Source organism: Ochlerotatus camptorhynchus, unplaced genomic scaffold (assembly GCF_037179485.1).
Source record: "Ochlerotatus camptorhynchus isolate MF236.1 unplaced genomic scaffold, CSIRO-AGI_Acam_v1.1 ptg000120l, whole genome shotgun sequence".
NCBI classification, from domain to species: Eukaryota; Metazoa; Arthropoda; class Insecta; order Diptera; family Culicidae; genus Ochlerotatus; species Ochlerotatus camptorhynchus.
The window spans coordinates 901,908-927,520 of NW_027040610.1; positions in this window are offsets into that span (position 1 = coordinate 901,908).

The window sequence follows — 25,613 nt, forward strand, 5'->3', positions numbered from 1 at the left end:
CAAAGTTTTCATTTTCGTTACAGAAGGAGGAAATCATAATGCATTTAAACAGAATATGTTACCTCTCGCTCCCTAGAGTTAATCATTCGACTCGGTGGTTTCTGGATGCAACCCATAAATTTCAATATGATTATCATCTGACCAAATAGGAGAAATGACTCTAATGTTGTCCTATGGATCTAAGATAGGGCCCATCGCAAAAAAATCTGCTATTTATCAATTGTATCTAGATGAACGCGTCATTGGGACGGTAGTAATGGATATTTTTGGTGGCTATTGAAAATATAGTCGATTGCTGAATTTATGTATGGGCCCAAATTAGGGACACTTAGGCCGACATTACATACATTTCCCCTACGAGTTGGATTGGGTCTTAGCTCTTATGGGGGGTTAAGTGCATTAGTGGAACGTCGAATGCGAGTTTTTCATTTTTTTTCTTCTTCGATTTGATAGGTTGCAGTTTGTACAGTACTTCCAATAAGCTTAGTTGGCATAATTCTATAGCAAGTTCATTTCCAATTTCAAGTCCAATATTTAAGCATTGTTTGTCAATAGGATTTTTTTTTCAGTATTATGGATATTATTACTCGTGTGTGATAATTTGATTGAATAAGTTTATCGCATACTTACCCGAGCGATTGGAGTTTTTCGGATACATTTTTGTAAACTGGAGATCACATTTTATTTGTTTTATATCCAGCGGGCGATGATTTAATTTGATTGAATCAGGTTTTACAAATGTTTTGTTCACGTCTTACTGCTGCAATGGTGCTTAGTGTACTCTCACCAGCGTCTGTTTTAATCATTATCCATTACACACAAGGAGTAGCGCTTTAACCCAGTGAATATGCATTGCGTTTGTTTTGAAAATCTTCGCTGTTACGTATGAGTTAAATGAACAAATGAGTTCATTATACATCAACAAAAACGCATTTGTTGACATTCAGCAGTGCCTGATTATTCAACCCAAAATTGTCAAAATCAAATCAAATTTGGTCAAATTTGGGTAAAATGATTATTTTGAATATTATCGACCTCAGAGCTTTAAACCTCAAAATTGTCACCAATTCAGCATGAGGCAATAATTTGTCATCGATCTGTGGTTAAAATCCAATACGTCAAATTTTTCAGCGCTATATTTGTGTAAAATTTTAATAATAGTTCTGCATTTGATCCTCAAAATCATCCAGCCACGAATTCTTCATTCCAAACAGGGATGCCGGATACTTTTGCAAAATTTCTGTACGAAAGCTAAGGAAATGTCTGCATTTGTCTGTATCAGTGATTTGGAATAGTGATATCACTATGGTGATACCATATGGTGGGGTGGAGGTGGTATCTCAGAACTAGGTTGCAAATGCTAAACACACATTATTTTTAATAATGACCAATTGCGAATTGCTGTCAGTGTTATGGTTGTACAACGTGAAATTTGAAGTCAAATCAGCCCTAAATCCGCTTCAACTTTAATTAAAAGGTTTAAAGTAAACATTGTAATTAGCAATTTTCAACGATTAATATCTCAATGGGTTGTGGAAGTTCTGTGTACCTCCACAAGCCTATCATACACTTTTCCAGCACTTTCTGAACTTCCGCAAGGAGTCGTACACTCCCATGAGATTCTCTAAATTATTATGAGGTTTCCTGAAGTTTTCTTTTTATGATTTTGAATAATTTTTGACGTTCTTTGATTTTTTTTTTGGTTTGCTAGACAAATTTAAAGTACTGAAATTCCTTCCTAGTCATTCTCGAAGATCATAATAGCAATTTCCTAAGCATTTACAAGATTCCTTTTTTTAGAAGTTCTCTAAACTTATTTGAGGAACTCATAACTACTCTTTTGTTGATTTGAAATTCTCTGAAATTACTCTAAGCTTGACTGAGGATCATTTGAACGTCTTCGAAGAGGTTAATAAAAAAATCCCGCAGTTTTGCCAAACTGATTTGAGGTATTCCTTGAGCCTTTCTTATATTACCTAAAATACGATAATGTTCCTTGAGCTTCTTCATAGTTCACTGAAATTCTTTGAAGTTTAAATTTAGGGAGAATTCACTAAACTCTTATGTTATTCACTCAAACATATTTTAGGTATTTCGTGATACAAGCAACACAGTTCCATCTCGAAAAATTGCGACAACTTGATGAGACCGGAATAAATTGCATAGGAGTTACAACAACCATTTTGCGACAAGTGTGCTGCTAGGGGAGTATATCTGAGATTTTTCAAACTACAATGAAGTTCCTTGAGATTCTCCAAAATTCTCTGACTTTATCAGAAGGCCGCAGTCGTTCTTTGGAATTCAGAAAATAATTAAACTTCTATGCTGCTCTCTGAACTTATCTGCAGTTCACTGAACTTCTCAGATACATTCTGAGACAATCAGGGATATAATCAAACGAAGGAGCTTTGAAGCATGAAAAACTTCTGAGAGCTTTGATGAATTGATCGAAGATATTAAAAGGTAATAATAGCCAATTCCACAGCTGTTTAGCAGACTCCATAGAGGTTCACATACGTTCTGGGAAATCAAAAAACGTTCTGAAAACTTTGGGGACGTTCGGAAAACTTCATCAAACATTGCGACATTACAAAAAAAAACAGGGCATTCTTTCAATGATTTCATTAAAAAAAAACAGAGAAAGTTATAATTGATAACATTTTATTCTAAAGCACTTATGTCGATTTGAAAATGTGTTCAAGGATTTGGATTCTTCAAATAATTATAATTGAAATATATTTTAATTCAGGCTAAGTAAAACCAATTCGTGCAAAATTCAAAACAGTCTCAATATCTAAAATGAAAATTCGAGTGAAATCCATGCAATCACTAAACTCGTGTCACCCGAGTATTAGAAACAATCCCAGCTTTTTGGTAAATATCTGCTGTACAATAAATGTATGTTTTAAGTGAATCGATTATTTATTGAATCTATTTTTGGATGTTGATGGATATTTATCAATGTCTGTAGAAATCTGTAACTTTTTACCTAATGCATGATCAAATGTCTGAATAAATACAGACATGTCTGCATATCTGGCATCCCTGATTTCAAACCTAATGTTGACTTCGAAACTCAGAGGTTGCTTTGATCAAAAGAATATTGTTATGTCAAAATTAAAATTCATGCATGTACAGGGTGATTCGGAATAGCTTTCCCTTTTAGAAATGGTCATAACGTTTGAACGCTTGCATGAATTTTTGATATCATTATATTCCAGATATTCTACATATATAACCTTCAACTAAGTATAGTTTATTTCAGATCTCTCTCCCTTTACCTCAATTACCGGCCACATTTGTCATGAAAATTAACCACAGCTGGCACGCACGCTTTAGTTCCAGCACTTTTTGAGTCCTGGTGATGCGTTTAAGCTCTGACATTGAACGGATTTTCCAAGCATGGTTCCTTTGTACCTCTATAATGATGCAAAAATAAATGTTACATTATTTCTAAGAGATTTCAGTTTCTAAAAGATAACACACGATTTTTTTACAGATTTATGCCATGCTTCATTATGACGTCAATGGCTGCTTGAAATCACAAACGAATGAAATTTCAAAGCCTACTATCAATACAAGCTGATATTTGTACACATTCGAAACAAAAATACTTGAAAATACCCATTTTACCCATTGAGAATTGAATATTTGTGAAATCGGTGACAGTTATTCTGAATCACCCTGTAGTTGGTCTATCTGTTAAGGTTGTCTTCATTTTCAGCTAAGTAAATGATTTTTCAGTACTCAGCACTGCCTCTCACATTTCTCTTCGCTACATGGTATAACCTCGACCACGCTGATCTACTGTTCGGAAGCTGCAATGTTCACGGAGTATGGTGTAATAATGTTTACATTTTGATATGTTAAATGAATTCCGGGTCCATTTATGCCATTCATGAACCAAGTGAATGCAAAATTGGACCACTTTGAATTCACAATGTATGAATCTGCACCATTCGGCATCGATCATGGACAAATTTGGTAAGTTTGTTCCAGTTGAAAAACATTATTATACATGTATTATTGTTCTTAATTTCCGTTTGTTACCCTATGGCAGAGACGAACCAGCGTTCAGCTGAAAGTCTCCTTAATAAAGATTACTAACTAACTAACTAACTAACTAACTAACTAACTAACTAACTAACTAACTAACTACCCAGACAACCAGAATGCACGTATATTCAAAGTTGTTTTCATGATATACAAACATATATACAAACAAACAATTCGTATAGAATGCAAATAAATGGCTTATACGTATAAAAGTGGAGGGCATGTACGTGCATATTTTTATTTAATTTTAAACGAGTTGATTTAACATTATATACGATTTAATCTGTAATAACAAATTCATTTTTAAAAGTCTTACGATGTAATAAGATTTAATTTGTGAAACAGTACGACGGAAAAATGAGTCATCGCATATAGATCGGAAGTTTGCATTCTATACGATTTAACTTAAACATAATGCGAGGTATGCCATTCTTATATGCGGTTTTGACTCAAACTGTAGCAATTTACGATAGTGTCTGTACATTGTTATACGACTTCTGGTTGTCTGAGTACCCTACGGAATAACCTCGATCGTTTGTGATATGTTGTTCGGATGTTGCGGTTTGGTATGTGTGATGAATTTTGGCCCTAGCCTAGAATTAGAGTTTAGAATAATCGTTTCTTTACATTTCTTGTTCAGTAGTGTTTGTTCGATGCTTTTTTAAATGGACACCGTGAGCACGTTTGAACATGCCGTTTCTAATTTCGTTGAGATTCAAAAAGTTGTTCACAATTTCTACTGTCGCATGTGCTAGACTATGCTGTGCTTTAGATATATCAAAATTTATGTTATGTTATGTATTGCATTATATAATAACAAAATAGCTTTTGAACGGGCGAGAATTTAATTGGAGAGGTGTGATAAAAAAAAAACGGTATTGTCGGAAAAATATGACGTATGCTCGACCCAGGTGCAATAACATAGTTTAGTCCTGCTAGGAGAAGATATTCGGATCTACCTCAGGTTATTGTAGAAAATCGATACTGATAGAACTTAGGCAGAACGGTACCGAAAAATTAATATGTCTTGAAAAATATTATAACATAATTTAATTCCCTCTAATAGACACTGGGGTATGGGTATAGTTTGATTGTATTTAAATCGCCATACAAACCATTAAATTTGTTTTGTTAGTTAAGGTGCTGGTAGTGCGTATGCGATATAATTTCAGTGACTAACGCAACTAAAATATCGAAAATAGTTATCAAATAGTGGCTTAAAAACAAAAAAAAAGTTATCGATGGTAAAATTTATTGATCGAAAATAAACGCTTAAATTTTCTGTTAATTGCGATTCCCACTTCAAGAAACTTTGAAAAATACTTCTAGGACTTAAAATCTCGATCGTGAAAATTTGGGATTTAGGAATAAATTATAGTTTTTGAACCATTTTTTTATTGCTGGGACCACTGACAGGTTTAGATGTTTCAAGACTCCGAAAGATTCATCTGACTGACACCGGAAGATTTTTAAGATTCTTCCTGGAAACTGCGACTTCTTTCACAAGTCCTACTGACTTTTCCCGGAATTGTCTGCCAACATCCTCTGAAAGATTCTCTAAACTTTCTCTGAAAGTTTCCTCCGATTTCCTTTTTGACTTCCCCCAGGAATTTCTTCAAACTGTTCCTGTATTGTCATTTTCCAAGAGATACTGAAAGGTTCCTTCGGAAGTTTCTTTCAATTTCCCTCTTGAATTTTTTTTTTTAATTCGTTTGGAAGGGCATTTCAACCTCTCCAAAGTGTTTTTCATCAGCTTCCACATCAATTTTTATTAATTTATTGTTAGTTCTTTACAGAGTCAATTTCCCGGCAATGGTTTCCTGATCGGTCTATTTTTAACAATAATGTATTTGAGGCATACCTTTTTATCTGCTTCCCATGATATCACCCTTGCTTTCCTAGAATTGGTGAAATTAGCGGGAATTGATTCCCAGAATGTCACTGGTATTTCTATGAAAATTTGATGTTTTTTCAATCTCGTCATTTTTTCAAACTTCCTTCTGCCCACCCCAGACGAAGATCCTGGCTGCACATTTGGCTGAGACTTCTTAATTGAGATAAATTGAGGGAAATTGTGTGTTCTTGAAACATAGAAAAACGTTTTAGATCATGGATACAACATATTTGCTTCTAAAACCTGGGCTTGGAAATTTTTGGATTCCGGATTACAAGTCCTGAAAAAATACAATGCAATTTAAAGGACTTAAAAATTAACTCAAATTTCTGGGACACAATTTTTTCTCGATGTTTGGACACTGCTGCTGGGTTTTAATAATTTCTCAAGTGTCTGTCCTTTGAAACAAAAAGCATGAAAATTGTTTAAGACCATTTTTTTACATCTTAGGCTTGGATAATTTCCAGAAGTGACATAGCCAGCATATTGGATCAAGAATTTTTTAACGAAAACTCAGAAAATGTGTGACCTCTATGGCAATTTCATGAAATTGAATAAAACATGTTAGTGATTCCGTCAACAGGTTGACGCTTTCGTCTGTTCACAATTCTGCTTGTCAGGCTTCACAAACTGATTTTAAATTAATTTTGCAAACTCAAATTTGTTAGCAAATCAAGCTGTGGTTTGATGTGAGTTTTCAAAGTTAAATTCTTTACTCTCAACATTGGTAATAAAAAAGTTACTTTAGTGGTACTGAGTACTGGCACTGATGAAGTCTTCAAGTAGTAGACGAGATACGCGTATGTATAAAAAGATGAGAAATTATACCGGAATTAAATGGAAAGTTATCAACACACTCAAAAATCATTTACATTCATTTCGTGGATTCATTTACATTCATTTGCCCCTAACTTTTTTCATCAACAGAATTTCGCAAAATGCTGCATGAAGCTTTTGTAAGTTTTGTAAGTAGTTACAACTTTTGTTAAAAACTCAAATCCGTATATCTTATGCATGACGAACCAGAACGAATAGAACCCAGTACTGTTTTTCAGTGAATGTATTTTACATTCACTGAAGAACAGTAACAAGGTCTGCCCGCTCTAATTCATGATGCATAAGAGATACAGATTTGAGCTATGGACAAAAGTTGTAGCTAATAACAAAACCTACTATAGCTCAATACATCATTTTGTGGAATGCTGTTGATGAAAAAAGTTAGAGGCAAATGAATGTAAATGAATGCATGAAATGAATTTTAATGATTTTCCATGCCTGCTCTGCATACTTAAGTACTTAATGAAAAACGTGACTTTTTAGTAACTGACTTAAAGATAGTGACCAAGCCACTACCAGACAAATAGTTCTAGATTTTTGATATGTAAGAAACTTTCGTAAAGTCGATGTGAATCCGGATCCGAACCTTGATAAGATAAACGCCCCTTATGCGACACATCAAATCACATGCCAAATGGTGAGCATTTTCTTTGAGTTGTTCATTGATCAGGCTTCAAGATCCCATAATTTTACAGAAATTCTATCAATTTTCCTGGAATTCACGTAATTTCTGAAAAGATTTTTAAGCTTTTGTGATCAAGTTTTCGGTGCTCTCTGGATTTCCCTGAAATTATTTCAACTTCCCTGAAGTTTTCTGAACTTGTCATTAATTCTCTAGGATTTAAGAAATTTTCTGGACTTCACTGAATTCTACAGAATTTCTAAAAAGTTCCCACAACTATGACCCGTAATTTTTCTGGAATTTTCGGAGTTTCTGTGATGTTCCCCAATTTTTCTGAAGTTTATTTTTTTTCTTTGTTCTTTGAACTTCTCTGAAATTATCAACACTTCTCTAAGGTGATTGTACCTCAAATTATTAATCCAAATAACTTATGCTACCAGTTCTTGAAATTTTATTGAAATTAATGGAACTGTCCTGGATTTATAGGATCAAAATCTTCAAGATCTTGCAATTACCTTGAAAGCAAAGATTTTACAAACAAATTTGGAACTTCCCTTAATTTATTGTTATTAAGAACCTCATAATATAGGTTTTTTTAAGTTCTCATAATTCTGTTTCCCAGAAAATAACTGTCTCAGAAATCATAGAACATCCTTTTAGTTCCATGGTCTCCTGTTAAATTTCTGATATAGGGGAAATGGCTCTAATGTAGGCCTATGGCTCTAAGATTGGGCCCATCGCTAAAAATCTGTTATATATCAATTGTATCTAGATGAACGCGTCATTGGCACGGTACTATTGGTTGCTATTGAAAAATTAGTCGATTGCTGAATTTATGTATGGGCCCAAATTAGGGACACTTAGGCCGACATTAAATACTTTTCTCCTATTTCAGAAGTTGCATTAAATTCTCAACTCACAGTTACAGGTCATTAAATCGCCTTAAAACTTCCAATGTCAGGCTTTGAGAAGCTCTTGGAGTTTTTGAATTAGAACTACGTCTTTGTCGACTATAGTAGGGAGCAAATCAAAAAAATATGTGTTGTGAAATAGTGTTAGTGTTTTTTAATCGTCCCACAATTATCTCAAGTTTTCTGAAATTCTGCAAGGTTGCCTGGACTTCCTTTGCATTCTCCAGATATTCCTGAAATTTTCCAAAGCTCTTGAATGTTTCTCAAACTTTCCGAAAGTTAATTAAACTGCCTTGAACTTCCGAAACTCTCTGAAGTTCCTGAAGTATTGTAGAAGTTTTTCCCCAGTGTAAGGCTCTTACAATTTTCGTATAGTTAATGGGACTGCTTTAAAGCTTTACAAACTTTCTTGATATTTTTTTTTGAAGCCTCGCTTAAGTATTCATATTGTATTGCCCTGAAATTGATGGAATTGTAATAAAGTTACGTGGACTTCCGTGAATTTCTTGGAGCTTCTGCAATGTTTCAGAATTTGTTCGAAGTTCTCTAAAGTTCCCTGCACCTCATTAGGCTTCACTGAAATTTCGTAACTTTCTAATGGTTTCCACTATTTTTCTAAAATTAGTATTTGATGGGAGCCAAACCTTTTTTAATTTTCAGGAGGATTTTTTTATAACTAGGGGTTGAGCATTATTTTTTCATCTTCCAAAGCAACGATTAACATTTTTAGTTGTCTACTCAAGAGTGCATGTGCATGAGGCAGTCCAAATAATATCAATTTGCCTGTGGATTTAAGGACATACGTCAAATCCCCGCATCCATCCTGTATGAGTTACACACTTAGAAAAACTCATGTAAATTTAGGTGCTCTGAGAGTGACATATATGAGCGTCAATTTTGACATAAATTTGAGTCAGAACAGACGTGAAATATAGCTCAATCAAACGTACTTTTCGTCGAGCAACGAACTTTTCAGTCTCGGAGCACTTAATATTACATGACATGTTTGTTTACTTCTCATCTTTTATGTCAAAGATGGATTCCGTCACGTGTAAAATTATTTATTTCTAAGTGTGTAGGTAAAGGAGTGCACATTTGATTAGTATTCCCAAGCAACAATGGGTACGTTATTTCGCCTTTTTGACTGAGCCTCATCAGAATTTAATGGTATAGCCGTTGTTCAGCTGTATTTAGCTAACAAGGCGAAATAATGTGCATATGGTTACTAGGGTTGGCGCATTAATGGACCTTGGCTCAATTTCAATGTGTGTTCAATTTTCAGACTCCAGTACTCTAGCGGAACTATTAGTTAACTTTTAAGAACATTCTAACGCACTAAAGCTTCATGTTGATATTAGTATAGCATTTCCTCCCAACTCTGAAAACCAATTTGTTTGTACCTGGTGGGCGCACAACAGTTGTTATTTGATAAGCTCAGACCATTTTTTGAGTATTAATTTATTTGTACAGGCTCAATCGAATAAACTTTACAGAGCCAAGTTATCATTTGCGTTTTACATAATTGATGTTTCAAATCTAGAATTAAAGGAATTGTACCGATTACTCGCGGTCGTCTCGTGGTCAGTAGAGATTTACAGTTTTATTGATGAGGGCGAGGAGTTTTGGGAAATGATTTATGATATAAATATTCCACTATTCCTAAAACATGAACTTTTTCATATTCAATTTGGTATTCGCAGTGTAATTATACAATTATTACAGAAACAAACATTTACAAAAAAAAACCAATAAGAACAAAATACAAACTAAACACAAGGTTAGTCAAACTTAAAACCTAAGGTTAATATTCTTAAAGAAAACATATATAAGTTTCATAAACTCCAGATCGCGTTTCCCCAAAATATCCCGAACTGGAACATTAGGTTGTCTACCTCGAGTCCGAAGGGAATCGTACAGTTCAGATCTGACTCCGCGATGCTCAGCACAATACCAAATAATGTGATCTGCGTCCTGGTAACCTTGTCCACATTCACAGAGTCCTTGTACCACCTTAGAGATTAGGGATCGTCCATTAATTATGTCACACATTTAGGGGGGAGGGGAGGTTTTGAAAACTGTGACGAGCCATACAAAAAAAAATAAGGTCCATACAAAAAAGGTTACGAAGGGGGGAGGGGGGTTGAAAATGGGCCAAATTTGCGTGACACAATTAATGGACCATCCCTTATCGAATATAGCCATCGTCCCAAACTCCCTTCACTTCATTTATTCTGCCAGCTGGCGAGTGGCTGTTGACGATAAATGAAGAAAAATTCATCGCAGGCGATTTGTCGATCGTAAATATTGCCTTCCATAGCGCCCACCTTAGCAATTGAGTCCGCCATCCCGTCGTGCAATGAGATGGGACCCATGCAAAGGTGATGACAAAAGATCTTAAAAATATAGCACTTAGAAGCTCTCGTACTTTCATGAGAAAATACAAAAAATGCTTTGTCGGTCTCATAGAGCGAATAGCCTCGACAGAACTGAGACTATCCGTAAAAATTAAATAGTGATCTGGTGGAATTGAGGCGATCGTTTCTAGCATATAGTATATTGCCGCCAGCGCAGAAAATTTGTCATATCACATTTTTTCTAACGTTTGTTTTGAATTTGCTATAATTCCATTTCACATTTATGGGCGAAAATTGGTTCTGGATAAAGACAGAATGTTTGTATGTTTGCAGCGATAATTTGCTCATATGAGCGCATAGTAATTTTGATAGGCGTCCAAAAATTTGGTACAGCCTTGATTACCCGAGCAGAAGAAAGTAACTAATGAATACCTAATTCTGGCCTGATACCAAAATTGGGTGTTGATGAGCATGACATAAGAGGTAAAATATCAAAGAATAATATCAAAAAAAAATGCATGCAAAATACTTTATTAGTAATAAAAATTAATATTTGGATACCAAAATAATACTTGCATGGTATTGATTTGATATTGATGCAAATGCAGTTTGGTATTGGAATGGTTGTGTAGGAACATCATTTTGATATATTATTTTGGAATTTTACCTCTTATGCCAGGCTCATCCATATCAATTTAAGGCATCGAGATGTTCGTTCCTGCTCGGGTAGAGGAGCGCATGTAGATTGAGAAGGATCCTCATAGTTCAGTCGGTAAAGGTGAAGCTACAAAGCAATACCATGTTGGAGATGGCTCGGTTCGATTCCTGGTCCGGTCTAGGAATTTTTTGGGTTGAAAATTTTTTCGGCTTCCCTAGGCATATAGAGTATGATTATAATTGACACAGGGGCAATGAAGTAACCATGAGTAACCACCATGACAGGCCTGATCATAGTAAATGACAACATAATCCAATTCGGAGTTCTTCTAAAGAATATCTAATCCACCAACCGGTGCCACTTGCCTTTCCCGTAATTGTTATAGGTACAGAAAAGTTAGAAATAATTTTTTCTTGGTCATTTATCCGAAACCAAATTAATAGAAATAAGAGTCAGATTCGAACCAATTGGCAAATACTCTCAAATCGGTTCAACTAAAATTTTCCGATTTCTTTGAGCTGAGTTGATTGGCATCTCTCTACTTGACTTTGACGCTTTTAAACGAGTTTTCATCTACTCTCAACTTAGTGTTCTGTCAAGCACTTCCATAGTTTTTAATTTAGAGCTTTCTATGCCAACCAATGCTTGAATTTGTATATGGCGTGGTAAGCACAATGATACTCTTTGCCCAGGTAAGTCGAGAACATTTTAAACCCGAAAGATTTCCTCGACCTAACCGGAAATGGGGCTCGCCAACTCCGGAAGGGTAATATACCGTGCCTTTACTGACTAGGCTAAATTAGTTGAACTTTTTGAAGCGAAAATGTGTTTTCAATTAATAGCCATTTTAGTTATAGCCAGCAACATTAAACTCATAATCAATATGCACAACACTTAGCTAAACTTGGCATGGCGTGTAGCTTAATGGTGGGAATACAAAATCCCAAAAAATTTAACCCAAAACCGAAAGCAGTAAAAACTCTACTCCTCTGAGCGACGCCACATAGGTACAGTGTGGGTGAAGTATTTTTTACAAACCAGAGCTTATCGTCACGTCCAGCTAGAAGCTAGAGACGAGTTAATACTCTAAAGCGCGTTAAAGTGAAAATACGGCAAACTTTTCAAGGTAGGCTGCTTCCATCGCTGGCCACTGACCCAGTTCGTAGCGCAAAACATCATCGTTAGTGAAAAGAGCGGGGATAAAAAAAAGTTCACTGAAATCGTGCCAAGGATGAGCTGGAGCGATATGGATGAAACTGTATGCTTGAAATGTCGAAAATTGGATGAATTTTCTGTTTTAGGCTGCCTAGAAGCAAGAGGCCCATGCACATGCAGTTGATATTTTTTGCGTACAGGGTAGCATATAAGCTTTTAGTGTTTTGGCCAATTTTTCGGGGTATTTGGAGAAAGTATGTTTTCAACGATAGGATAGAGCAATAAAGAAATAACGCGGGTAAGGGGGCAGAGTTAATTTTACTTACATTGAAGAAAGGCCGGCATGCCGAGAACCACAGAACTATTAAAGTCGTAAGGTAATATTCTCACTATGCAATAATAGAACTTTAAAATAAATTCGAGAACATATGTGGAGGTGAGTTGGCCACATACTACGAAGAGGCAATAACAAAATCAGCCAGAAAGCGCTGGATTGAAACCCGGCAGTACGTCACAGCAGAGCTAGGGGCTCATGGTGGTAGAACCTAAACTAGGAAATAAAGGAAGTCAACAGGAATCTGACCTGGGTCTAGATCAATTCAAAAACTAGCAACCACCCAGGATGGAAACCTTTCACGTTGACCCTATGCACCACTAGGGGTGTGCAGGATACGTGAGTACGTGAGCTATTGGAATCATAAATATGAAGCCCATCAGCTCAAATCACTTTAGTTCAACGGGTTCAATGCGAAAGTAACAATTAACATTGCTCGACAAGCCCATTGGTCGCAAGTACATCTATAAGCGCATCCCATCATCTTACTAGAATCTGTCAAAGTTTGTGTTTGTTTTGATTTGCCTTATAAAGGGTGCTACGATCAAAATTTGGTCGACTTAAGCTCGACGCACTTCTATTAATCGAGCATTTCAAAGACCTGAACATCCCTCATTTAGTAGATGTGCGTGCAGAATGATGTCTCTATTTTGATTTCATCATTTGCTCTTCAGCTATCAAAATGGTAACGAGGAGCAACGCATCAAAACAGCCGAACTATTCGCACGCCGAGTTAGCGAAATCTTTAAAAGTGGCCAAATTAAAGAATGAGTAAAGGTGGAAGACATTTTCAAGCATATGAAACTGTCGAAGTTTGCAAAGAAATATCTGGTCTGGCATGATATCTGTACCAGTGGCTTGAAAAATTAACATTTCCATTGCAACCGGGACCGTCAACCAGGAAATTAAGGTGAACGAGTGTCTGGAAAAACGTTTGCTGCCTTTCATGAAGCAACAAGATTACAGGTGCCAACAACGTACAGGTGATGTCCAAGGACAAGAACCCTTCCAACACGTCAGAGCTGCGGCCAATCTAAAAATATTGGGCCATCGTCAAGCGGAACCTGAAGAAGACCAAAAAAAAAAAACTGTTGTAAGCGAGAAGCAGTTAAGGCAAGCGGCGAACAAAGTGAATTTGAAGGCAGGAGTTAAACGAAAGGCCCAGCAATTTGGATTCGGTCATCCGGAAGCTTAGCTGAATATTTTTTCTATATTTTATACTCATTGAACTTAAAAAAGAAATATTTGAATTTTTAATAAAAAAAAATCTATTTACCGTGCGGGACCGAAATCCGTACAGCACCGAAATCAGTACACCCTGTTGAATTTGTTTATTTATATGCATCATAGCAATGTATATATTATACATGAATACATATTCATGTTCATTCATGCAATAACTTGATGTTTACGTCAACAATTAAGCAGTATGTCATGCAAATAAAATAAGAAAAATATAAACCTTATCACGTGTCGGGCATTTCTGTCAACCGGTTGCGTTCTTAACGATTTTCTAAGATCTCTCGGATTTACTTCAGGTTGTTAAACGTATTTCAGTGATTTTTGCAAGTAGTTTCCTGAAGGTCGATCGGAAAGGTTAGTGTTTATCGTTTTATATCTCAATTCTAAGCAATGGATCGTTCATATGGTATTTATTTAACAAAATTAGTACTGTACGGATTTCGATCCATATATATAACAGCTGATTCTAAATCCGTACATTTGTGCATCACCAATGACGATTCTACTTTATCCAATGTTTTTCAGCAGATCATGGAAGCTAAATACACGCCGGAGGATTTGAAGAAGACTGTGACAATGATGCGTGCGGGGAAATCTTACTGAGAAGCATCCAGGGATTTTGCCGTTCCATCCACCACACAATCGCTACTCTCTTATTTTATTCGTATTGTAAATGTTATATTATTAATATCTCTTAATGAAGAGCATGAGCATGAGCATGGGCATGATTGACTGCCCAGGGTTGGTACTGTTATTGCCAGACCAGCTGTAATAACACAGAGAACCAATAGACGATGCTTGGGACTAGCAATCATCCTCAATGTGTAAAAACTGGTGATCTAAAACTAGGCAATACCAGCGCCGGCCGCGCCCGAACACAGGTTAAGAAAGACACTCGCTTTGATGGAAGCCGAGAACACCTCTGCACTTCCACGAGGAATCACTGGGATATTGGGTAATAGGGTTGGGTTTGCAACAGGGTTCGTCTTGGTAAACGATAAGCTGAATTGATGTCCTAACAATCATATAACGCGAAGGAGCTTGGGATTGAACCCACGGTCTTCTGGTCAGTAAGCAAAAACGTTTGCCACTAGGCAGACGAGCTCCTTTTTAATCATCGAGTTGCTGTTATTACCATGTAGTCAAGTTAACAAATAAAACGATTGACGAATCTTGAATGTGGATGGGCTTGTGATTAGACTCATGATGTTCTGCTCAGTAAGCGAAACCGGTTGCTCTAAGCCACCGAGCCCCTCATATCACATTATAGCGTTACTCAAGTTTGTATAACTATTCAAACCCGGCACCGACGACAACGACAAGTTTTACAAAATACACGATAAACAAGCGATCTTACCTTACATTTTTAATATGAAAGGACCTGGGACCACGTTTTTCTGCTTTTGCTTACTGCGTTTTTCGGCTCAGTAAGCAAGCCACTGCAACCGACGATCTTTGAAATCCTCAAACTAAAAGCTACGAAAGAGTACTTAGGCTTTCGTTAAGATCCACTTTCACGCGACGTTTAATGTTTCGATTTTCTCTTTGCGCATGGTTCAGGCAATCATAACAAGCTATGACCGACGTGAAGATTGTTTAAGACCTGGTTAAACAAGCTATTCAAATGAAATTACGTTCTAGAATTTCACATGGCATGTTATGAACAACAGAAATACTTACGCGATAATCCATATTTTCAGCGGTTGATGATTGATTTTAAATATACTAACGGTACTACAACGACAACAGCGAATTTGTGACTCACCATTTGTCTAGGATAAACACCTTTGCCAGGCACCTCCACTGGTTCTTCATGTCTGCTATCTTTCACTGTTTTCAAAATATTTAATAGCAATTACTTACCTTTGTTGTAATACTTCCTGTATTTCCATGGTCATCTGGGATGAGGGTCGCATTAAGTGGTTTCCCTAGGAACCGTTCACGGCCACCAGCTACCGCCCGTCCAGTCTTCGGCGAATCCAGCGAGACATCTTTCAGCTTACTCACAAACTCCGACACTCAATCACAACAAACTGTACCGAAATCAGAACAGCTAAACTACTCGATAAGTTTTTGGCATTTATATTTAATTGTATTAAGCTATCTTACAGAGACCAGACGTCCAAGTTCGGTCAGAAACTTGTGTAAAGTTAAGTGGAAATGTTGCCGTTACGTAGCGCTAGCATCTCCTGATTTCCTCTTTAAATTTATCACTTTCGACCAATTTGGTGCAAGTATCGATAAATTATCTGCTGAAAATTGCCACTTGGCGCTACCAGCACTTAGTGTCTAGTGGAAGTTTTGCAACGCCAGCGCCATCATGTTGTCAAAGAGCGTTTTTACGTGGGGAAGTCGCCGTTAGTGGCGCATAAGTCGAATAGGAATCTTTACACAAGTTTTTAGAGAAATTTTGGAGCCTCAACGTCTGTTCTCTGTGGCTATCTTATATCGAGCTCTTTTCAATAATTGCAACATGTGAATAATGCAGAACAAGTTTAAAATTGTTCTAGAGCCAAATTGGTTTTGAAGGAAGGTCAAACTACAAACGAACAGTTCAGCCGCTTTGAACCCTATGAAAATTATGCTTTCCCAATATGGTACATTCTCTCACTATAAACCTGTCATGTCTAGCCTATCTGAACTGTTTAATAAATGGAAGCCATAACATGGGTAACGCTCTTCCTAAGCGGGTCCTCCGCATCCTATCTCTGTCTTTTCTAAAATGCCAACCCTAATAAACAAATACCATAAACGAACTGTGTCCCGGATGGGTAAACTATCCCACAAATGGTTTGGATGATACCGTGAACACGTCGTTAAGCTCTCTTTTATAGTTATTTGTATTAGGGAATGGTTTGAATGTATCAATATATACATTGGAAATGACATTCATTCAAATAAACCCATACCCCACTCACTTGGCCAGGCTTCAGAATCGTCCAGTGGGCAGTGCGCTCTACACTCCTAGTTCCCTTTCTTTCAAATTTACCCTAAATTTTATATTTTACCCCTTTGAGTGTTGATTAATCACAATGAACCATTGAGGCAGAGCACGGAGAGTATTTAATAATCTAGGTCATATGTAGGATTATATCTGAAAAATCCAAATTTGGCCAACGCCCACCCTATTAATATCTCTTAATGAAGAGTGTCATGAACCAGCCAAAAAGAAAATTGATAAAGAGAACGCAAATAAACAAAGGAATGAGGAACGACAAAAGAAAAAGGTTGATTGAGAGGGAAGAGGAGGGAGAAGAAGAAGAAGGGGAAAGAAAGTTGCAAGCAAGAAAGCATTATAACTTGAAAAGGCAATGGCAACCATGGAGAAGAAGCAATGAAATATCTGCATTTTTTTTTTATTATAGTCACTTTAACGCTCTTGGGTCATTCGTGACTTGTCCGGGGGTGAGATTTGAACTCGTGACATTGACGTGATAGGTATGAATGCTTACCACTACGCCGGGGTGGCCCCCCGCTGCATTTTTATGATTATTACTCTCTTGACGTTTTAAATTAAATTAAGTTATAGTCGTTAACCTCGGTGTATTAAAGATGTTCCGGGAGTCTTCTCTTCAGTTTGTTATTATTGATTCGACAACATTGTCCAAGCTACACCGCCCAGTTTAGTCCCGGTTAATAATGTTTTGTAGCGTTGATCTGGAGTACCCCCAAGTTCCAAAGTATGGCGCATCTTGCACGTTATCACATGTCAAATTTCAAAGACCTCGAAGTTGTGATCGGAGGTAAAATCTTGTAAGAATATTTAACCCAAAGCACTGTTATAGAATTAAATTTGGAGGAAGTGAATCTTTAAACATGATATTAATTAGCATACAAATCCAGAACAGTCATCTTCTTAAATAAAAAGAAAGCAGTTACCTTTCCTTTGAATCGATTGGAGCATCAATTAATCTAACAATGAAGTCAAAACAAAATCTCAGTAGGATAGTTTTCGAGATACTGCTAAAAAATGAAAATTCACTTTAAAAAAGTTTGTTTTCTATAATCCAAATTTCTCCCGTTGTAATGAGAATATATCAATTATTTTAACGCTAAATAAGAGGTGAGAAATTTTTCGTTCGGTCAATTGAACATCAATTGTCATTGAGATTAGTGGTATTGTTGTTAGTTAATAATATGTTTTTTTTTTTAAGTTTTCCTAAGAAAAAATGAATTTCTGCTAAGTTTTAAAGCAATGTAAATAAAAATGTTTCGATTCACATTCATGTACAGATTTTGATTCATGACTGTATGGATTTTGACTCATCCTCAACACAGTGTACGGATTTTGATTCAAAATTGTACAGATTTTGATTCAAGATATGTGCAATTTAAATATTTTTTCTAATAATTAAAGGTAATTTTAAGATGTGGTGTTTGCAAATAATGGGAAAATAAAGATAAATGTATAGGAAAAAGATGTGATACAGAGCATAATGTGATAGCATTATTTAGTATTGACCGTTAGTGATTCTCTCGTGCTTAGATGTACGGATTTCGGTCCCGCATGGTACACGCATTCTTGTTAGACCAATCTTGATCGTAACGCCCTTTAGATCAATAACACTTTTATGATTGTAAGCTTCAACTGGATTAAATCTCGATCAAGACTGTCCCGGCTGCTTTTATGTTGACATCAGAGTTAATCAACACGATTCTAAGCAAAAACTTTGAAGATTATTCAAACAGGGAGGGGATTCAAAGTCAATCCGAGTAGGAGCTTATCGCCATTAGAGTTGAAACAGAGAATATTTGGTTCTATCAAAATGGGTGTAACATGCCATTTATTATGTTTTAAACTAACCAATCACGGAATGTCTTGTGACCGATGAAATGGATTCAAATCCATTTGGCTTATCAGCAGCCACATTTAATTCAATTTCCTTCCTACTACGGTCCTTCAGAATCAGCACTCTGAAACTACTTTTCGCTCCAATTTTCTGGCTTCACCCGGAGTACAAGATCTCTTCGATGGAAGAGACGGCATATCATCTACGATACATCCAATTCCCATCATCTGGAAATTGTCCACACGCTGACTTTTGCAGAAACCTTTCGCAAGGAAACGTTTCATAAAGACATAGGGATGCAATCTAATTGTTGGCCTACTTAGCACATCCCGCAATTTTCCTCTCTTTTTCGGGCGGATTATAAAACAAAATTGAATGTTTCTACTACAGATGTACTGTTCGATAAGATAAAAATTAATAAGTTTACAATATTTTGTCAACAAAACAACGCTGCTGCTTGATTCAAAATTTGGCCTACGAGTTTCAATCTCGTGCAAACGCATTGGATTCACTTAGTCTTACGGATGAAGACAAAAATGTGTTTTTGTTGTTGTTGAGAAAAATTGATTGATTGATTTACGGTTAAATCATAGATATATTTGATATTTTTTGCTCGATAGGCCAGAAATAGGTGCTTAGGTCGAAGCAATTCTCTCCCCTACGATGTGTGTTGCTCGGTCCAGATAGGAATCACTACCGAACTTCATTTATCACGGCAAAGTAGAAGGTAGATAGAGCAATGGGATGAAACACCTTCCACCCATCGACCATTGGTTCAATTTCCAACTGTTTCTCATGCGTTTCATATGTTGCATAACTGCAACATGTGTACAACGGCTAGATGATGCCCCCGAGCTGGAACCAATAGCAGGAGATATAGTTCCTTGCATCAGTTAATTCTCCAAGAGCGGTGTCGGAGTTGTTTGTGCATGAGCTCCCAAGACGATATAGACTTTTCATTCCAACCGAAGATATCGTCCAGAAAAACTTATGCATTGCCCACAACAACACGTGTATGTATGGAGAGGTAATCTGAATGGGAGAAGAAGTTGAACAGAAACAAAAATTCTAGCGACCAGGGAAATACGGTTAACCTACTACAGTTTCCCATTGCTCAGCTGACTCAAGTGTGCAAATGTGTGTGTGTGTGTATGTATGTGGTCGGGTCCATCTATCTATCTGGCTATCTTGTATGGAACTATCGACTTCTGCTTAGCTGACGAGCAACCGAACGAGGTTACGCTTCCATTCCACCGTCTCCCACTCTAGGATCGATGGATTGGTGCGGTGCTGCTGGTCAATGTCTATTCATACTGTGTAGAAGAAGCTTCCGTTTCTGCTTATCTCTAGCTCATTCCACACATTTCCCAGTAGATTAAACTAAGTTATTTCAATTATCGTTAAATATAATTTTCCACTTCGAAATAATCCAAGAAAATTGGTCCAATAATATTATTACTGGTATAGGGCTATTTCATTAGTTCATGAGAGAGAAGAGTATGTTGCGCTTATTGGAATGAAGACGACGTCAAGCAACGTAAATAGAGAGGAAAAAGCGGAATAAGAGGATACATGCAGCTAGGAGACTTCTAATGACAATGTACATAACATAGGAGCAAAACTTAGAAACCTAAGACTAGAGCTTTGAGAAGTCTTTGGTAGCTGGATGTAGGTTTATTTGAGATTGTACGGAAACGAAAGTTTGTGAACGTTTGTTCTTATGCAAATGGTTTCTTATTTTTGGATCAACAAAAGTTAACATTTATTCAAAGCTGCGCGTTCCGAGTAGAAGCGCGGATTTTGTCATGAATTAAGATTGTTTTATCCACATTGTTAGGGTGGATGCTTGACCAACGTGCAGATAAGGTCGGCCCAGCTATGTTTAAAACTCGTTCACTTGGCGGGCACACACAATACCTTGCGAACCAAGGATGCCAAGCTTTCTAATTTTCCAAAAGCAGAGAATATCTCCATCTACAACGTTGTTCGACTATGACGTAGCCAAATATGCGGTGCACTCTTGTTCGATGACAGAGGTCGTACTATCCTCAACGTTTGAGTGCTTCATAGCAAGACTGAGCAACGAGGAAGATGAGTTAGAAGGAAGTTCATTGCATTCATCTGATGTAGTTACCGATTAGAAACCCATTTGAATATTCGTTTTTTTATGATGTCCTTGACAGTACGTACAAGAAATTCATATCATACAGTACGTAAAAGAAATTGTTAATCGAGCGTTCATCCAAAGCACTTTTAATGCATTTCTGGTTCATAAATCGAGGGTCTAGTAAAGCCGAAATCAAAACCACCATGTCTCAGAAACAGACTAGAGTAAAATAACATTGGAACTAAAATGAAACTTTTCACACTAAACGTTCGCTACTTGATCATCTTTTAACTGGAACGTTTTTAGTTTGTCCGCTAACTGAGGCAATTTTACAGTTAAGGTACATTTTTTTTCCAAAATGATGCAATATCAAAATGTCAAGATTAACTGGATGAACACTGATGCTTTAATTTATAGTGAATTCCGTTCGCTAGGTGAAAATCAAATATTATTTTCTCAGCTATCGAATGTCTAGTGTATCAGTGAACAAACATCTGATCTTCAATGCAAAGGTTGGATATTAATTTTCAAACCCTATATGGGTACCAATCGGTCAGATGGAACTAATTAGTAGGCTTAGTTGCTCGAGATTTAGCAACAAAAGTTTACAATTATAGTTTCAGAACCAAGTGTTAAAAAAAAACTCACCTCAAACGGCTCAAGAAAGTTTTGCAAGTCTTCAACTAGCGCCCACTCATGTGCTGTGAAAATCTGACATGCATAACGAGTTGAACATTTCCTCCTTTACTATATGTATTTTCACATCACTCATAGTATACATCGTTTTTCCAAAATATTTCCACAAATCACTTGAAAGGTTTTTTCCTCTCGAAGTATCAATCGACAGAAAATTCAAAGGAATTTTAATTAAATTCAAATACGACATCGGGGAAGTCGTCGTAAATGGGAAACAAAACCTCAAAAATCAAATGCGTAGCTGAGACGAGACCGTTGCGCAGGATCTATAGGTGAGGCAGAAAGAAACTTTAGTCGACTGTTTCATTCATCCGGTGTTCTCGTCGAATCGAGAGAAAGAAAGAGTCGGCTGGTTTCCTTCTGCCTCACCTATAGATCTCGCCGTTCTCGCTCATCATGACGAAACCAGTGAACTGAGATTTTTGACGGTTTATCAGCGCACTAAAACACTATCTCGAATTAGTACGAGCAGGAGGACAAATAATGATTCATCCCTGTGTGCTAGATAGAGAAAGTGCAAACAAACTTCAAAAAACTAAATGACGCTAAATCACTGCATCATACAGGCCAGAAACGTTGATAGAAAAGAAAATTTCTGTCAAAACAGCAGCACGGTGTTTGAGAGATCTTTTGGCAATGTCACTGGCAACCATGTTTTTTGAGTGGCTTCAAATGACTTTCATACAGTACCGCAATGCTGTTGGGAAAGTTTGAACGTTCGAACGGAACTGAATAAAAATGAAGTGTGCTATTAGACACTACCAGTTCGTCTTCACAGCCAGGTTCACACAAGATTGTGTCGAACATATACAAGCAGGTCTTTTTTACACGAGGGATATGTACCGTGTAAAAAACCGTATAAAAAACCTACCGAAAATCGTGATTTTTTTTAAAGTATGCCATTCGATTACCTATAGCTTGAAACGGATAATGTGATTGGAATCAAGTCGATAGGTCGCGAAAAACCGTGTAAAAAACCGCGTAGAAAACCAAGTAAAAATAGACTTCAGAGTATTTTCTTTGCTTAGGTTTTAGCAAAAAAAAGGCCAACAGCTCTGCAGTTCAAGAATAACTTAAAACTGCTATCAGTTTCCCAATTCATGTCAGAAATTCAAAACACATCGTATGAATACGATGATAGACTATGACTGACGGTCTTCACAGCATACTTATGCCAGGAGACGGCTTCAGTAAGTAACGATCTTCAGAAGTAAGTTGTGAGTGATGACCAACTGATCACTGTGGAATACCCGGAGGATGTTTTCGACTATGCATTTTTAACAACTCTGAAAGAAATCAAATTTATCATATCGGTGGATATATTCTACGGAGCGTTGCCATGAAGCTTGTTTATCGTCATGTTTATCAAGCGTGTTATCTTAAAATTATACTCGAAGTTTACTATACTGAAGGATTATGCTGGCGAAGCATTGTTGTATATCAAGTAGTATCAAGTAGTATGTCTACGTTTGCTTCGTTGCTTTCGATAGAATATTCCGCGATAATATAGCACTTACCATAACATCTAGAAATAACGTTGCTGCCAAATTGGGTGATCTTATGAAAACACTCAACAGAAATATTTTTGAAGACTGTCATGATATCAGGAGAAAAATTATTGAGCGTTTCCTTACCGTTAGGCTGAGAATTCATGAGTCGTACAAAGTTCCATCAAATAAGTATGACAGTCGTTCCATGACAGTATAACTTTTGTCATATTTTACTGTTTTTCTAGCAGCGCAATCCTTTCTTTTAGGGGAAAAGGATGTAATTTCGGCCTAAATGCCCCTAATTTGGACCCATAAATATATATAGCAATCGACTAAATTTTCAATAGCGACCAAAAATACCCACTAGTACCAACAATCAATACGAAACTATCAATTTGAAATTGACTCACTACTTGACTAGCCTATTGGTCCCAAGCAAATCGATTAATTTACCCCGTTATAGTTGAAATTCTAATACTACACTATGTTTGTTTTGATTCTCTTTGAATGTTTGACAGATAAAATGAAGGGCTCGTGGATTTTTCTATGTTTTGAAGGGTTCATCGATTAGCTTGGGACCGAAGATAGTACCAGAGCTGAACCGAAAAGTTGAGCACGTTTATGAGTTACCTCTATGTTTGTACCGTCCCAATGACGCGTTCATCTAGATAAAATTGATAATTAGCATATTTTTAGCGATGGGCCCAATTTTAGATCCATAGGCCAACATAAGAGTCATTTCCCCTACCATAAAACAAAATAAAACGTTCCGATTCGAAATTGTTTTTTATTACTAACAAATATTTCGTGAAAATAATTAAACATTTTTTTCATCATTGACAACAATACTCCTTTTTGGTTAATTCAGCGAACAGTAATGTTTATTTACTTTGCTCTAAAGAGCCTGAATTTATAAAGAGGCGACATCGTATCCATTTGACAGGTCTTCTGCTCGATTGGAATGACTTTTCCTATTTGCTCTTTTGGTTCAATGTTTGACGGTTCGTTTGGTTCTTCTTGCTTCAGTCTATGCGTGTCTCTATTCAACGTCTCTAATACAGGCTTGTTTGAGGTTACTCAAACATGAGTCGGACTTTTTTTGAAACGTCAAAGCATGATTAATTGGGATTTCTGAATATGAGTAACATTGACTCAACAATAAATAAATAAAAGCGGATCTCAATTTTGAGATTTCAGCCCATTTTTTGACTAAAAAAAACAAAATGGAATTGTGAGCAGGCCTGAAAAATCTCATTACAGCTAAAACGCAACTTTTCGAAATTATGAAACTATGAGTTATTATAATAATAATATTTTTATGTAAGATATGTAAGATAAGTTTTTTCAGCCCTGGTTGTGAGAATGTAAAAATATGGAGTTTGCCTTTCCATCGTACAAGAAAATTTGAAAATTTCGAAAGAAATCATTCGAAAATGGTGCAAGCCTTGGATGCGGAAACGTACCCTAAATTGAACGTCAATTGTTTTGCATTCTGTTTTATTTAAAATAAAATGCTTAATTAAAATGCTTTTCAGTTTTTGGTTTAGTAATCCTAAAGAGAAAACAAAAGAAAAGAAACGAAATATTTGCCAATTTGTGTATTTTTGACTCATTTTCCTATAGTTGGGTTTATTGGGAATGAGTATTATACCCCGTTCACATTACAGCGTATATCACGTGATATACGCTGTCTTGCAATGAGCACTCATACATCTAGTTTTCTCTGGAAATCCTATGTATGAGTGCTCATTGCAAGACAGCCTATATTACGTGATATAGGCTGTAATGTGAACGGGGTATAACTCATCAACAAATACCTCGACGTTTTATCAAAATTGAGTTCTGGCTATGTTACTAAATTTACAGTAGATCCGGTTTTAATGAAATTGAGTGGTTTTTCACTCAATGTTGAGTAGCCATGAACGAGCATGCACAGAAGTTCTAATTTCAACGCATTCAAGATGCATTTTACCGAAAAGGTGTTGAGGATTTTTCATCAGCGTGACATAAATTTATTCGACGGCGTGAACGATTTTACTGCGACGGCGCGCCGGCTCAATTTCATTGGCGGTGGCGGCGTGGCGCGGCGGCGCACAGGTCTACTAGAGAAGCTGTCGTTGTCGGGAGCCGCAAGCAGGAACATACAAGTTTAATTGTTTGCAGAAGATGTACACAGTTCAAGCAGTTACTTAACACTCCGAATCCAGGTTCATGTTTATGTCACAACCTCAAATTGCTTCTATCATCACAGTTCCTAATGGTTACAAAAAACGCGGAGTTTTAGGATCAGGATCGTGGATTTACTACTTTTACGGATGTTCCGGATCTTCTGCTGGACGGTCCGATGGCCATCTGGGTCCATGACCCAAATTAATTCTTATATCCAGGCATGGCAAATCATTTGCATTCATTTCGTGCATTCATTTACATTCATTTTCCCCTAACTTTTTTCATCAACAGAATTCCT